The following is an 18,203-nucleotide window of genomic DNA, read 5'->3' on the forward strand; positions in this document are numbered from 1 at the left end:
CTGAGGGCGGACAGAAAAAGTGCGGACGGACAGACAACGCCATCTCAATAGTTTTCTTTTACAGAAAACTAAAAATCTGGCACAAAGTAGTTTGGCAGCTTGACACTAAACTTCTTGCGGATGGCAATGTTCCGCAGATCGAGTAGCACGCTCTAGTTCTTCTGGCTCTGACGCCACCAGATTCCATAATAGAATAACATTTAAGGCAGGAGTAATTACAATAGATTTGCATGTGATGGTTTGGTTTTTCTTTTTTGAATGTTATTATAAACCAAATGTTTAGATAATTTACAATATTTTTTACACAAATAGTTATGATACTTTTCCACTGCTTGGTTTCACCTTGAAAGCCACTCCATACTTTTAAAACATAAATTTGATACTTCCTTGCTAGTTTTAAATTAGACTACATTTTATTCCAGATGAAGTAATAAGCCAGAGTTGTGAAATGGGAATGCAGAGAAAAAGAAAGGGGTTTAAATGAAAGGGAGAACATTGACTTATCGATGAGAGGGAAAGACAGAAATCAATAAAAAAACTAATCGGAAAATAAATAAAACAGGTGACAGGAAATGAGACATAAAAAAGGATGACATATCTGCAAATTAGGAGTAAACAAAATAAGTAATGGATGGGGAGAAAGAAAATGAGGAAAAACTGTTAGAGGTGACCCGTGGGGGCGGCTGTGTATGAAAAGCAGGCTATTGGAGCGAGTGAGTGTAAACCTCTGGGCCATTCGGGAATGAGCTGATGACCGAGCGTCAGTTGAAAGCAGCTTTTCTTAGGAGGAAAAATACGACTAAGCTGTTTTCCCTCTCTCCCTCGTTGTTGCTCAATTTCCCACTTTTTTTCTTTTAACTATGGGAAGGTTGGGATGGAGGAAATATTTTCAGCAAAGGTCCATGTTCTGGCTGAAGCTTTTCCTTGTTAAAAGTGGAAATGAAATTTTTAAAATGGGGCTTTTCTCTGAAAGCTCTTGAAAGAGGTCTCTTTTGAGGATTCACTTAGTTCTAAAGGAATAGGAATCCTTTTTACTTATCTTAACCTTCCTCTTATTTCAGTTCAGAAAAAGTGCATGAAATATCTGGCAAAGATGCTTGCAAATGTGACTCGGCATATTTCAGTAATCATAGTTTTTTTCTGGATGATACTTTAGATGAAAGCAAAGATATATTAATCGGCATATTTTTTTTATATTTAAAACGCCTTTTAAGTGTAAGGTTTTGTATGCTGTTCGTAAGACTGCATAGTGATCTGAATATTCTTTAAGTTTACTGTTGAATGCTTTTATAATACTAACATGCTCAATCAATGCCTTGATCTCAATATGTCCAGATTGAAGTAAAGATAAACTAATCTCGTCCTCAACATTTAAAGGATCTTCACAAGCCTTGTGATCTACCAAGTTTGGGAAGTCTAGTTCCTCGGTATCTAATTTGTATAAAAAAAAAAATATGTTAGGTGCCTTCACACACCACCAGAATGGAGAAAAGCAAAAACGAGGCTTCACGTCCCAGTAAAGAATCTGAATTGTATTAATACTCAGAGCTACAGAAATGCTACGTTCTTTATATAATTGCGATATGCCCTACCAAAATAATTCCATCGTAATGTTTTTGAAATTGATAGCGTAACTATTTAGAAACATAACGAAGCTGTAGAATATAAAGCCCAAGGGTTAGATGCGATGACGATGATTTGAAAAAATATTTTTTTTATTAATCTTCCAAAGAGTTTACGTTTCTCAACCAACTATGAAAAGATATTATTCTATATTTTTATGAATATGGAGCAATATGAAAAAAGGTTATAATTAATATGACATTTTCATTGCTGGATGAAATAAATGAAATAATCAGTAAAAAATTAAGAGGAAATAAGTCCTTCAAGGTACTTTTGAAGAAAAAAATACCGATCTGTCTCCGTGCAACGTATAAAGAAGACCTAGTAACCAGATTTACGGTACATAATCAATAAATTCCTGTCAAACGTCTCTAATTTTATAGTAATTCAGGATCATTTCTGGTAAATGAAGCGCCTTAAAAAAGAGCAGTACGAAAATAGCCCCAAAAACGCAATATCTGCTTTTCTTAGATCGGCTATTACTATCGGATGGGGAAAGGGCATCGATCTAGGAAGTTATGCAAAATGTTTATTTCATCTGTCGAAAAATCTATTCCTTCATTCGTCTGTTTGAAATTAACTTATTTTTGCTTTATTATAATCCTGTCCTCTGCTTTCTATATGTTTCTCTTGTTGCATATCTCCACCTTTTATTTACTGGTATTTAAATTACATATATATGTATATATGTATATGTGTTATATATATATATTATATATATATATATATATATATATATATATATATATATATTCATATATATATATATATATATATATATATATATATATATATATATATAAATATATATATATATATATATGTATATATATATATATATATATATTTATATATATATATATATATATATATATATATATATATATATATGTATATATATATATATATATATATATATATATATATATATATATATATATATATATATATATATATATATATATATTATACAGGGTGTTTCAAAATTAGAGATCCGCCCTCTACAGTATAAACTAAAATTGATATGGACAAAAACAAAAGTAATTCAGAACAGGTATTCATTTAAGTTTCTCTCTGAGTATTTAATATTTTGTGTGGCCTCCATCTGCCTGTACCACAGCCTGCATTCTTGAGGGTATGATTGCAGCAAATCGCAAAAAGCTGAGACTCAAACTCCATTTCCCTGAGCACTTCGGTCACCTCTCTTCGCAGGTCGTTGAGGCTTGGTATACCATCATAGGTCACTGTGCGCGCTTCAACATGATCCTTTAAGATACTACCAGTGTTTTCACACATATAAAGGTCAGGGGAGCTACCTGGAAATTCACTTGACGAAAGAAATCGATACCACTGTTTTGAAACAGCTCCTGTGTTTGAAGAGCCTTGAAACATGGTGCCTTATCATGCAAAAATGTGACTTCTTCAACAGATAACACATTTTCAGGATCTTTGAGGAAAGAAAATACTCCACCAGTAAGCACAGTTTCTCTGAAGTATTCGCCATTCCATGACTGTCCTTTTTCTTTGATGATCCACATTAACCAGCTGACTGTGAAACAGAGGAAAAATTCCCAAACATTCAGGAAATTTCACAACTTGGTGATAGCGCATGTCATCGCTGATATCATCCAACTTTGCAGCCCAAATGATGTCATTTTTATGGTTTGGCTTCCTGACTGTGTAAATGAAGAATTCATCTGATGCGGCAACATGGAGAAAGTCAGCTTCATCTCAATCTTTAAGAAATGAACCACAAAACCATGCATGGTCTTCTCTCTGTTGCTGAGTGATGTTGGGCTTGCTGATAACATGAAATGGCTTGATACCAGATTTTTTCAACTCACGATATACAGCAATATAACTTCCCTTCTTTCCCCTTTTTGTTTCTAGTTCAAGTGCCAATTTACGTAAAGACTTTCTTGGTCTACCCACTGCCTCAGCTATGATGTCTTTTGACCCCTGAGAAAGGACTTCAGTCCTTCCAAGATTCTCACTCTTTTCGCGATGACAGTCATATGGATTTTTGTTCCAGTTTCTTTTAACATAGGATTCATCTCTCTTAATGTATTTAGCTATCCAGGAACGTGAAATGAAGGATGCGCCAGCATCCCTGGCCTCTCTTAAGGTTATAGCCCGGATTCGGTCAATTCATCTGACTTCCTCCGAGTCGTTAGCCATGGCTGTATCTAACTCCGTCACTTAGTCTGAAAATACAAGAAATGTAAAATGAAAAATAGCTTAATAAAAACTTAAAATAATGTACTTGGAGATAGGCTATAGCAGAAAACTTCATAACTTTCCATTTGTTCTGTGGAGGGGGGGCGGGTCGCCTCTAATTTCGAAACACCCATATATATATATACATATAACAGGGCGTTCTTCGTTCAGATAAAGTAATCTCGATAGTAACCGGATGCAATGAAATACGAAGAGAAAGAGAGCAACAGAACAGGTTTAAACGAAAGGTAAAAGCAAACAGATCACTGTCAGTAAAAGGCGAAGATACACAACACATAAATGTGGAAAAATAAACTTGAAATAACAAGGTACCTAAAGGCAAAAAAAAAAAAAAAGCAGAAATACTAATAGCAAATAAGAGGACCTACAAAGGCTGGAGATAGAAGTACGAAAACTGAACAAAAGCAGTGAATGCATAAGCCGAAGAGAAGACCTCAATCAAGTCTTGTGACGACAAGAAATGTCGAATGTGAGTACGAATATAAAGAAGGCTGGTTGGGCAGGCGAGGAACGACAGGGGGTGTTTATGAAGAGTAGTGGAACGATAAGTGTAACAATTAAGGAATGAGTTGCTGACTCGAGCATCAGATGAAAGCAGCAAAAAGAGAACTTTTGTCACCGAAGAAAAATACGATTTCGCTGTTTTTCATCCCTCCCTCGCTGCTGCTTCAATTCTCCCTTTCTTTTACCTCCGGTAAATCTGAGAAGGAAGAGGCGTTTCAGTGGAGGTCCATTTTGTGGCTGAAGTTTTTCCATATTAAAGGCGGAAAGGGCATTCGGAAATGACAACCTTACTCAGAAAAGTGGTGAGAAAAGCCTCATTTGGGGGTATTCACTGAGTTCTGAATGAAAAGGTTATCCGTTTTGACAGTCGTAATCTTTCTCCCATTTTACTTACGGATAAATACATGGAAGGTCATGGAAAGATATTTTCAAGCACGGTTGTTGATATTTCATTTAATGATGTTCATCATAATGGCATTTTACCAAAGAACAGAGAAATGCTGCTGACGTATATCTCTTCACCTGATACGTTTCGAATGATTCTTTATTCACTTATGATAACCATAGATGGATACATGAATTTTTATGCTACGCGTAAAACAGCATGATTCTATGAATATCCTTTTAGCTAACTAAGGAATGATTTACTTTTAGCTAACTAAGGAATGATTTACAATATAATGATATTTAATCTAAATGCTATGCTCTGGATTAATTCTGAATAAACATGAGTAGGGTCTGAAAATGTTAATGCATTTTGAACAGCTTTAATTAAAATTGTGCCGTATTTAGTGAAGGAATTATTTACATCTCGAGATACTTTATATAAATCTCAGACCCCCCCCAGAAAAGAAAAATAAGCTGCAAGTTTGACTAAACAATTCTCATCTCCAGGCAGAGATGTGATTTTATGACAGGTCTCGCTTTGAGAGGAGTGTGATGGATGGTTTGGAAATGCTTCCAGATCAACCCCTGAAACAGTTGTTCCAGCAATTCTGTCTCAGAGAATTCGTTTAGTGAACAGATTTTCAGTAACGCAAAAATATGGTTTAAGACATTGCAAGGTGTAAAATATTATACTAAATTTCATCATGTAAACTTAAAACCCCTTAGTAAGTAAGATATATATATATATATATATATATATATATATATATATATATATATATATATATATATATATATATAATATATATATATATATATAAAAGATGCTTGAAGTAATATTTTCAGCATATTAACAACACTTAAGATGCAGTTAATTCATATGTCCATGGTGGCTGTATTCTTGACATATGTGGCAATTATTTATAGTTCATGTAACTGGTCACCAACAGCAGAAATTGATATCATACTATCATAGTTTACAACATAAAAAGATTAGTATTTAGATCAAAGTTGAAAAGTTAAAATACCCTCTAATTTTTGGCAAATTTTACTGCTTATTTGTTATGACTGTAAATGAAGAATATTCCATATCTTTTATCAAGAGCATAAAGGTAAACCGTGAAGTACCTACAATGGGAACAGGAGAAGAATTAGTTCTTAAGATTAAGGGTTTAGAGGATGTTAAAGAAAAAAATGAAGTAGAATGAAAGTTCCTCTGCAAACAGAAAGAGACGCAGAACCAATGAAATCGGTTAACATAGCGTACGAAAATCCTCTGTTGATGTCTCGGATATCAAGAAAACAGATGAAGGAAGAACTTAGACGATATCACTATTTTTCTTCCACTTATCGTTATGCATCAATCTCATTATTTTGACTTTTTTCTTTACATTTCGGGGAAAAAGTCTAGGACATGTTAGAAGGAGGATGCATCTATCTTGCTGATGAAATTATTCGTGATAAGTGAGGTAAATTATTTTTCGGAGTATGCAAAATCAACAAAAACACAAAACGAAAAGTACATTGTTTTTATATAAATGACTTTTCCTTGAGGGTATTATTAAGCGCAAGCACTGTTTGCGGTGAGTTGCTGGGGCGTGATGCCGAGTATCTTTGAATACTATTTCAGCGAGTAAGCGTAGCCTCTGGACCATTTAAGAATAAGTTGATGATTCCAGCATCAAATGAAAGTCTCGGAAAGATAGCGTTTGCCACCGAGGAAAAATGTGACTTCTATGTTTTTTTTTTTTCTGTTGCACGTTGTTGCTGCAGTTTTTCATTTTTTCCTCTTCTTTCTTCTCTGGGAAATTGAGAAAGAACAGGCGTTTACAGCAGAGGTCCATTTTGCGGCTTTCCTGCGTTAAATGAGAAAAGGGAATTCGCAAAAAGCAATTTTCACTAAAACCATTAAGGTGTAAATGAAAAATAATTCTTTTAACAAATCTTAGTTTTTCTCTTATTTTGCTGATGGATAAAGCGAGAAAGCATGGAAAGGTTTTTTTATTTTTTAAGTGGGCCTTTAGTACGATATTCATTAGTACCTCTGGATGAAAAGTTGGATGAAAGGATGAGGTGTTTCATTAAAAGAATATTCAATAATGACCAAACTCCATTATCGCTACTCGACATTGCATTAATAACTTATTATCAATGAATGCATAGTAATTCTCATTAACAAACTTGTTACTGACTGTAGAATCCAGGCCTGCGAGTTGCGATGACTGAAACGGCGAAATCCTCTGGTTCAAAGTTAATGACCATTTTTGCGTTTTCGTTAAAATGGTAAAAAATGCAATGAACCCGTTTTTCTTCTTTAATTAACTAGATTAGCCAATACGAAGCCATTTTTTCACTACTGAAATTTTACTGATGTTGAGAACTGAAGTGGAATCATTATGAGCCAGGTGACTGAACTGTTATGTTCTCAGTAATAAGGTTTTTAGAACATCATGAACAAGAGTCGTCCTCATATTAAAACAAAATTGAATGACCTTCCGCAAATGACAGATTACCCTTATATGACAATTGTGTCTCTTGTGCGAACACAAATATAACGTAAGACACTGTAACCACCCTACATCTACCTAAATTAAGACTAAGACCAAATTAATGACTAAAATTTCAGCTGAGAAGAAGCAAATTGGTTTCTTCTACTCGAATGGTTTTGTGTCTTTCGTTTATTACTGTTCTCTACTTTGTCTCTTTTTCAGGTTATATAAACAATGCTTACAGAAGTATTGTTGGTTCGGAACAAGAAACAAAATCGCTGAACTGTAATTTCATAATCTTTCAACAACTGACCTGTTAAACTATGTTCAGACTGTGATAACATCCTCACTCTTTTCACGGCATTTACCCTTAAACATCGAAACCTCATCTCTCTTTATTCGCTCAAAGTTAAAAGAATAATATATTAGTGGTATTGCAACAGCGCTGTAACCAAAATACATACCACAGTTCCTTTTGACTTTTCCGATGGGTGATTTTCACCGCTTTCCTTTAATACTGTGATCTAAACTGCTTAGTGGATAGACTAGACTAGAAATGTTCACTGAGTTTTTATGTTTTGAATTTAATGTCCAATATTTTCTCTCACTAATTTCTGATTCCGGAACCCCATATTCCGACAAAAATACAGTAGTTATAGATTATGGAATGAGAAAGAAATGATCCGTCATATATACAGAGGGGATAGGATACAAATTCAGATTAATTGTTCAACTTGAACTTGCATTTTTTTGCAAAGCCATGTCTTTAGAGACTAAAGATGCCAACTGATGCAGATAAGCTTCAATAATTCTGGAGCAGAATTATGTCCTCCGAACGCTTACTGAACGCAACTTAGTTCCACTTGCCTGAGGACAATGAATTAGCAAAAAGGAAAAGGGAACAATGAACATCACGAACAAAAAGGGAACAATGAACATCACGAACAACTGAAGTAGCAAAAACCTTGATAAAATTAAAGAAAACAACAAAGCAAAAACCTAACGATTGTTGAACGGTAAATGGGATTCATTATTCCTTTCACAAATGTTGCCACAGTCGTTGTAGTGAAACTGAATTGGTCAGAATTAGCAGATTAAGTACAATATAGAGAAATTAACTAGAGAGAGAGAGAGAGAGAGAGAGAGAGAGAGAGAGAGAGAGAGAGAGAGAGGCTAAATGTGGCAACACAGTTTGTTATAAAAAAGAAACATCACAAATATAATCTCGGAAATACTTGAGTTATTCAGTGGAAAAGGGAGTTTTACAGTGTTAACTCTAAGATTGTTAACTTCTGGTCTTTTTTTCCGTAGTAGGCATACAGGAATGATTAAAAAAAACATGGTGAAATTCGGACCGTAAACAATTAAATTAAAGACTGGCGTTATAGGTTGCTTTGGAGTAGCAAGTGATAAAATGTGAGTTACATCACAAAACCATGAATTCGATGATGAAGAACGGTTGCTAATGAGAGAGGGGAGGAACACGATATTATATACATCAGAAAGATGAACATATTATTTGCTTATTTAAAACATTAATACACTGTGAGCATAATCAAAGTCTGGAACATACAACAAACATAAATTCAAGTTACATAAAAGAATATGAACTTGAGAGAAATAAATTAGAAAACAAATGTATAAAAGAGAGGTCAGGATGACCGTGGAATATAAAGAGAACGAAGACGGGAGGAGAAATGAAGTTTGCCAGAACCAGGAAGGGCATTGCCCTTTCGAGGAGCTGATTTCCGGGATGTCACATGGAAACAGCTCGAAGAAGCGCTCATATTAAGGAAAATGTCCACCTTCGACTTCCTGCTTTTTCCAGTCGGAATTGTTGTTGCTGTTGCTGCAATCTTCCACTTATTTTTTCTTAATCTCTTCATTCCGGTTTTAGAAATTCGAGGAAAAGGTTTGTTTAAGGAAGACAAGTGCATGTTTTTGCTGCGAGAGAGACGAGAATATTAAAGAGCGAAAACTGATGGAAAATATAAAGTCATTTTTAACAAAAGCCAAAATCTCCTTCCTCTTAAACTCATTAGTTATCGTTGCTGATCAGTTTCTTCAAAACCCAATTATTTTTATATCTGCTTATTTCTATCAAACAATATTCACAGTAAAAAATCCTTATCACTTTACGCACAAAGTTTTAAGCTCAGACTTTCTTCTTCTTTTCCCAAATTAGGGGAGCATTGTGGTTAAGTTGCTTTTGTTATGTTTGCAAATAACTTTCACTTTTGCAGACATCATTTTACCGCTAATGGAGTAATATTTGCAAAGTTGATGAGCTAAATAATGATAAATTATGAGGCTGCATTACAAGAATTTGGCACGTACTAACATGACACTGTATGCAATCCATGCAAAATTAAAAGGTTTAGCTAACAAACAATAGGCATTTTTTCCCTTCTTATAAGTTTTATATTACTCCTGTCTTGACACACAAGAATGTGATAAATTACAAAAATTTCCCTCCTAGAGTAGTGACAGAAGCAAAATAAGCCTGTGAAAATATTTACGTGCAGGCGATATCATGCCCTACCTAACATTAAAATGTAAAGATGGCACAAGGAGACGATAGATCCAGCTTTTAATATACAGGTCTTACCTGTTGATTATCGCAAGCATAAGGTATAAAAGTCTATTTTACGAGGAGGCTGAGTGACTAACATCGGCTGTAATGCATTTAGATGAGATATTCTACAGTTAATAATTATCGTTTAATTCATTATTCTTTCCACCTTGCTGCTGTGTGTGGAATTGGCTTCCGCCTACTATATTGCATGTACCCTGCCGCCAGACTGATTAATTATTAAGGGAAAGTTTAATAAGCGCAATAATGTTAACGGACTAATAACGATATTTAAGCTGAGGAACTTTATCACATAAAATCACAGCAATGTTTGAATTTTTTATGATAATACACCCATCATCATTTTCAAAGAGGGAAAGTGGGTAGTGTTATTTATTTCGAAGTTCGTTCGTTCGAGGACGGTATCTTTTTGGCGTTAAATTAAAAACTGGGCTTATCCAAGAAGGTACTGAATGTTCAGAGGGAACTTAACAATACGGATATGTCGACATTCCAAATGAGCAAGGAGCAATAAGCAAGGGAGAAGATAAGGGTCCGTCGCTTCACACACGAAAAAAAAAAAAAAACTCATCCACATGAGAAAGAATGATATCGTTTCTTTTTCTGGAACCAAAGAGGATTACAAGCCATCCTTTGGAACCTGTCAAGGCTTAGTGGGCAACAGCTTTCCTCCAAATATGTTATCAGACTCGGGCATGCACGCATCCACACACACACACACATACACACACGCACACAAACGCAAGATTACAGATTACTTCAAGTTCATTCAAGAAACTTTCGCAATCTTCCTTCCATGCTGGTTTCTGTCTTGTGGAAACTAATGAAATAAATAATCATTTGGGCGGTCGAATGGTTTTTCCCACAGACTGCTATATAGTCAATTTATAGGCATGCACGTATGTTTGTATTTATGAGTGTATATATGTTCCAGGGTCCGTTTATAATTTTATCATCTACTTCAGTCATAATAGTTGTTAGGGACAAGCGGTCGTAAAAATTACTTGTAGAGACCAAACAAAAACAAAATATTGTCATATACTGTACAACAAATACGACCCAAACATAATCTACTAAGATGGGACGAGTGCCTAGGGATAATGTTCATCATACTTGGTAATTTTCTTTCATATATAATACTAATTACAGACAATTAAAGAAGTATGTAGAGGAATATATATATATATATATATATATATATATATATATATATATATATATATATATATATATATATATATATATATATATATATATATATATATATATATATATATATATACTGTATGTATATATATATATATATATATATATATATATATATATATATATATATATATATATATATATGTATATATATATATATATATATATATATATATATATATATATATATATATATATATATATATATACAGTATATATATATATCTTCTTGAACTACTGGCTAAAAAATTCTTACACCTTAAAGAATTCACTGGATTTTAAAAGCGAAATTTTAACAAGTAAAAAATGCGCTGAAGTTTCTTCGGCGCAATCGAGTTTTCTGTACAGTGTATAATGCTGTATGAAACTCTCTGCCACGGCCCATGAAACTCTCAGCCGCGGCACATGGAACTTTCAGTAACGGCCCGGTGGTGGCCTGTGTTGTTGGCAACTATAACGGTGCCAGACGCACGATCATGGCTAACTTTAACCTTAAATAAAAAAAAAAACTACTAAGGCTGGAGGGCTGCATTTTGAGATGTTTGATGATTGGAGGGTGGATGATCAACATCACTTTGCGGCCCTCTAGCCTCAGAAATTTTCAAGATCTGAGGGCGGATAGAAAATGTGCGGACGGACAGATGTAGCCATCTCAACAGTTTTATCTTACAGAAAACTAAAACAGGACTCCGATCTTTTTATGTCAAGTTTCGACATTGAGACTCTGTTTGCCAATGTCTCTGCGGACGAAACAATCAACATACTTTCAGAAGAACCCTTTCCTCATGAAGATTCTATTTTTAATGATTTTAATAAACGTCTTTGTAAACAGCTTTTGAACTTGGTCGTGCGGGACACGGCCTTTGTTTTTAACAAATTTTCTTACAAACAGGTGGAAGGGATGGCGATGGGCAGTCCACTGGGTCCTATTTTCGCCAATATTTTTATGAACTCCCTGGAGGAGCCTTTTTTTAGATTTGTGCCCCAGAAATTCCCACCCTTTATTTTACAGTACAGGCGATACACTGATGATACTTTTTTCTTTTTAAACATGGGTTTACTTCTGACATGTTTCTGGATTTTAACAAAAATCGCTTTCCTACTGAGACTAAGGTTTCCATGGTTTCCACATAATAATCTAGAGAAAAAACACATTTACAGGTCTGGGAATGAATTTTCATTATTCTTGTCATTTTAAATTTAAGTTAACCTCTATATCTATACTCTTCTACAGGGGCATTGCTCTAACGTCTTATCTGAGGTCCTTCCATGAGGAAATCGAGCTCTTGGTGTATTTCTTGAGAAATAACTGTTTTACGACTACATACTTTGAGAGATCGTTGAGGAAACTGCTTTACTCAAAATAAGGGAGACACAGTTAGTGTAAAATGTACCTAAATTGAGTGTATATGCAAAGTTCCTTTGCCTCCTCAACAATAGCTTTCGTAAAAAGGTGATGGATTTATTCAATAAAGAACTACCTGCTGTAAACTTAAAATTCATTCTCTGTGGTCCCTTTTCAGATTCAAGAATAAACTTTATCAGACTTTGACTTCCAACATTGTTTAAAAACATATATGTCCGAACTGCGAACCTGGAACCTACGTTGGATATACAAAGAAACTGTTGTAAGTCCGAATCTGTTGTCATCAGGGAGTTAGCTTTCGAACGGGTTGCAAACTGTCCAGGATCGAGATATCGAATATACCCAACCGTTAACAACGGTGGTCACATATTTGTCATAAAAACTTCAAGGTCATCGACTCCACTCAGAAAGGAGGAAAATTAACCACCTTGGAGTCTATTTTAATAAAAATTGTCGGTCTCGCATTGAATACCAAGACAGCCTCTACACAGCTTTTTAATCCTTAACTGCCTGTTTGTTTACTTTATGTCCTCTCGTACGCCGACTTCTCTCCTTTTATTGTTTCAAATTTCCAACCACTTTTTTTTTACTTGGGTTCGGGTAAGTCTTATTATGTTTTGTATCACTGGATTTGGTTATATATTTCTATACTTCGGTGATGTTCCTCTTTACATATCTTATTTGTGTCATTTCCAGCCTCGAAAATGCAATCTGACATTGCGAAACGCCGCCGGCCCTAATAAACTTGTCTAAATCATCACTGTGAGTTTTCCGTGATGTCCCAATTTTATATATATATATATATATATATATATATATATATATATATATATATATATATATATATATATATATATATATATATATATATATATATATATATATATATATATATATATATATATATATATATATTTCATATTTCAAAATAGAACCATCTTTGCACTACTGCTTGTGTCCGATAAAAATATACTTAACCTACTAAATTACATTTTGTCAATTTATTATACAAGAATTTAAACATTTAGGATTCGAGCTGAGGAACATTTCGACTTTCCGCATAAATCTAAATATATTCCGATGGAAAAATTATTGTGGATTATACTCTTGACATCATTACTCACGATATAATGAAAGGTTTCTATGGCTTTTGCTGTTATTATCGATATTTAATCTTTTGTTTTTCAATATGCGATAGAATTTGCAATACTTAGATTTATAAATGGTTTGACCATTGTTAGAGAGATCATTTTTAAAACTGTCATTAAACTGCGATAGCAGTGACTAATCAAAAGGAAAATTATTATGGCTTTTGAGATTAGTGAATGGGAAGCACGTTGCCTATGGGCATAATGAGCGACGGGCAGGATAAAAATAATAAATAAGATTAAAATAGTGGTTACAACAGTACGAAAAACAGCGAAACCAGAACACGAGAAGGGAGAACTGTGGGGTAGGGAGTAGGTAAAAGAAAGTGAACGAGGGAAGTGGAAGAAAAAAATAGGAGTAGGAAGTGTGTCGTGAGCTATAGAGGTCTAAGGTCGGATGTGTAAGAAGGATATTGGATAGAATAAGTATCATACCTCTGGACCATTCATGAATGAGTTGATGACCAGTGTCAGATGAAAGCAGCGGAAAAAGAGCTTATGTATTTAAAATCAAAATGCGACTTTACTGTTCTTTTTCACCATTGTTACTGATAAATTTTCCATGCTTCTCTGCCCTTCTTTTTTACTTCTAAGAAAGTTGAAAGGAAGGCATTTTCAGCGGAGGACCAGTTTGTGGCTAAAGCTTTTCCGTGTTGAAAGCGGAGCAAGATTTCGCAAAAGGCAACTTCGCACTGAAAGCTCTTGACGATGCACTGACTTATGAATTAATAGGAGTTCTTTTTGCTAATTGAAGCCTTTTTTCCTTTTATCATTAAATATGAATGCATGGAAGGAGATCGCATGTGTGGCTGTCCAAATTTTAATTATATATTAAAGTTTCTCAGGGTGATATTTCAATTGCAATCAGAACTGAATAGGCAATATTTTTCGTATCTAATGCAAGTAATTTATGCAAGTAAGAATGATGTACGTGTTTTATAATGGATGTTGCTTCAGATTTTTTATTTCATCGGAATGCTCTGAAATATGCTGATATTCCATGAGGTTCTTCTGATTTGATTTAATTTAGATGAGCATGAATAAATATATTAAATTATATATCACTTGAAATGTTATGTAAAGGAATGCATAGTTGTACTACATAAATAAACTGTTAAAAATCTGATTTTCCAAAGAGCGAAAACTACCTTGGAATTCAAACAGCATTTCCAAAGATAGTCTTTGGTTTTTTATTTATTTCTTCCCTTTTTTTCAGTTTTGAAGGCTTCGAGGATTTGATTAATATCTACTGGAGGTTAATATACTAGTTCTCGCTTATAGGGTATCAGATTGATAATACTCTCCAAAATAAAATTTCATTAAAGAGAGATGGTTATTTATATGGGATATGAAACATGTACGATATCTTTGTTGCTATTGTTGAGAAGAGCAATGGGATTACAAGAAGCACATATCAGTAAGTTTTGCTTAACAGTTTCCAGAATCAAATCTGAATGCGTCATTGTATTTAATAGTTTTTTCCTGCTATATTTCTTTGCAAATACAGTGAAAACTTCTGAAATACCTCAGGTAATTAAAAGGCTTATTAGAAGGTTTTATGCCAAAAAGAACTTGAAGGACCGCATTAGGTTCGGCACACATAAGTGCCTCATGGTTTCTTTGAGGACGAATTTAGTTCTATTGTGTTCCTGATACAAAGAAACGCATAGGTCTTTTTCGGGTGATAGTGGATCATAACAAGGCCTGAGAGCCACGAACACACACGCATACACTTATAAATATAAATGTGTGTGTGTGCGTGTGCATATATATATATATATATATATATATATATATATATATATATATATATATATATATATATATATATATATATATATATATATATATATATAAAAATATATATATATATATATATATATATATATATAAAATATATATATATATATATATATATATATATATATATATATATATATATATATATATATATAATATATAGTTTTCTCTAGAATTGGAAAGTGAGATGTAAATCGGCGACAGAGGAATGCGATACATTTTATTCAGATTGCAGGCACCAATTTTAATGGTTTCGCTGACTGCAGACTCTAAAATTTTCTTTCTTGTCTTTTATTCCTTAAAGCCTGCTGCCAGGTTGACTTCTCATCACTTTAAAATCATACTATTAATTATGATGACTACTATTACATTACTTTTATGAGCTGTACTATAGTATTCAACACATGCTTAGATCATTAGAAATTTGGAATTGTTTGCATGCTTAGTTTGGTAAAAAGTGATTCTAAGAACAGAAGACTGGTGTATAAGGCTAGAGAAATGTAAATTCCCTTAAGCAGAAAATATTAATACTTTAATTAATATGTTTTTAGGATAAGACAACTACAAATGATGATTCTTAACTGGAAGACAAATGTTTTAATTTTATTCCGGTTGTATGTAAAGCAAAATTAGTCGCCAAACCCTTAAGTAGCGGCATTGCTAATCAAATTGTGATATATTCTAGTTTGCAACTAAAGACCTATGATGTCACTGGGTTCAAATGCCATTAATATTATAAGCACATGAATCGTCAAGATGAAAAAGATATCTGCAGATAGGAAAGAAAGGCCCTCAGGGGGAAGCCTCAGAGCGTAAAGTATAAGCCTCAGCTCCATTCAGAAGCGAGTTGATGACCAGAGTATCAGATGAAAGCGGCAGAAGAAGAGCCTTTGTTGTGGAGGAAAATATGCAACTCCCACATTTTTCCTCCTGTGATCGTCGATGCTGCAGTTTTTCCATTTTTCTTCTTTTAATTCTTTCATCTCTGGGAAGGGAGAGAAGGAAGGAATGCTTTAACGAGGATGGGTTTATTTTGTCGCCGAAACTCTTCGCAATAAAGAGGAAAAGAGAATTCATGAAGGAAAGCTTGAATCTGAAAGGACTAGAGTTTTCTCTTTACAATGCCCATTTTTCGAAAAAAATAAAGGCATAAACACTTTATTCTCACAATTTTTTTCCTGTTTTGAGAATGAACATGTGTTTTTGTAGAGAGACATCGTGGTAGATAGTACCGCTTCCTTCTCCTGAAAATTTATTTGGGTACCCGAAAAAAGGACAGTTAATAAAGAGAAGCTGTACAATGCACCAAGATCCATGCAATTCTTAACTCACCAGAAATCTTTTTGGGTAGCCTTTGACCAGACCATATGATTTAATGGCTGTTTTAGCCTGCCCACTAGCTTCTTCCTATCAATATTATTTTGAAGTCAAAATTACCAAGATGTGTCAATCTGGCAATTATTTCCTGATCTTTCAAGGCCTAACCAGAGCTTGCACCCCTGCTGACCTTCATTTTATTCCTTTAACACTTTTTGAGAGAGAGAGAGAGAGAGAGAGAGAGAGAGAGAGAGAGAGAGAGAGAGAGAGAGAGAGCCATAATCTAAGGGCAGTGTCCTTCCTGACAAATGGGGCTTCATCCCCCTTACATTGAAATTCCATTTACACTTATGACTAAAGTATATAGACAACGCACTGCAGAGCTTATTAGCATAAAAAATCGGAAAAGTTAACGTTTTAAGAAGGTAAAGTCTATCTGGGAGACATTTCAATGAGTTCAGATGATACTTTAGTGTGTATCTAGAGAACAGCAACCTGTGATGACCCATATGATATCCTATTCGCTTCTTTCGTCTGCCAACAATATGATCTTGGTTTAATCCATTGTCTTTATAACCAGACTTTAAGGTTCTATTGTAAGTTTCAGTAATGCTTTTTATTTTCACTAGGCTGGGCTTTAACGCAAAACTTTAGCTCTTCCTCTCATATCCGGGTTTGGTGGTCGCCATACGGGGCACTCCCTAATAGTATTATTATGATTATTATCCATATAAAATGTACTACATAGCCCCTTTATTTAAAAAGCTAACTTTCACAAATAAACGAAGTCAAATTAACCACGAAATTTGATGTACAAATAAATAAAAAAAAAAGAAGTCAGGCAAATTAACAGGAATGTCTCTTTACACAGAATTATTACCTATTAAAGCGAAGAGCATCAGTACCAACAATACTACCAATTTCACTCCAATTTTTCAAAAATGTGGCACAAAGTAGTTTGGCAGCGTGTCACGCTCTGTTTCTTGTGGCACTGACCCCAACGATGCCATAATATAATAACATCTCAAGGCAGGAGTAAATACAATAGCTTTGAATGTGATAGTTTAGTTTTCCTTTTCTGAATGATTTTATAGTTCTTCATTGGAGGGGTGAGTAGAGCTCTCAGCTAGCACGCTGTTGGTCCAGCGTTCGACTCTCCGACCGGCCAATGAAGAATTAGAGGAATTTATTTCTGGTGATAGAAATTCATTTCTCGTCATAATGTGGTTCGGGTTCCACAGTAAGCGGCAGGTCCCGTTGCTAGGTAACCAGTTGGCTCTTAGCCACGTAAAATAAATCTAATCCTTCGGGCCAGCCCTAGGAGAGCTGTTAATCAGCTCAATGGTCTGGTTAAACTAAAGTATACTTAACTTTATGGGCAAAATGTTTGGGTAATTTACGTTTTTGACAAGAATTGCTATGGTACTTTTCCACTGCTTGGTTTCACCTTGAAGGTCAGTCCATATTTGTTATGATAACATAAATCTGGTATTTCCTTGTTAGTTTACACTACATTTTATTCCAAATGACGT

The sequence above is a fragment of the Macrobrachium rosenbergii genome, chromosome 10 (genome assembly GCF_040412425.1).
Source record: "Macrobrachium rosenbergii isolate ZJJX-2024 chromosome 10, ASM4041242v1, whole genome shotgun sequence".
NCBI classification, from domain to species: domain Eukaryota; kingdom Metazoa; phylum Arthropoda; class Malacostraca; order Decapoda; family Palaemonidae; genus Macrobrachium; species Macrobrachium rosenbergii.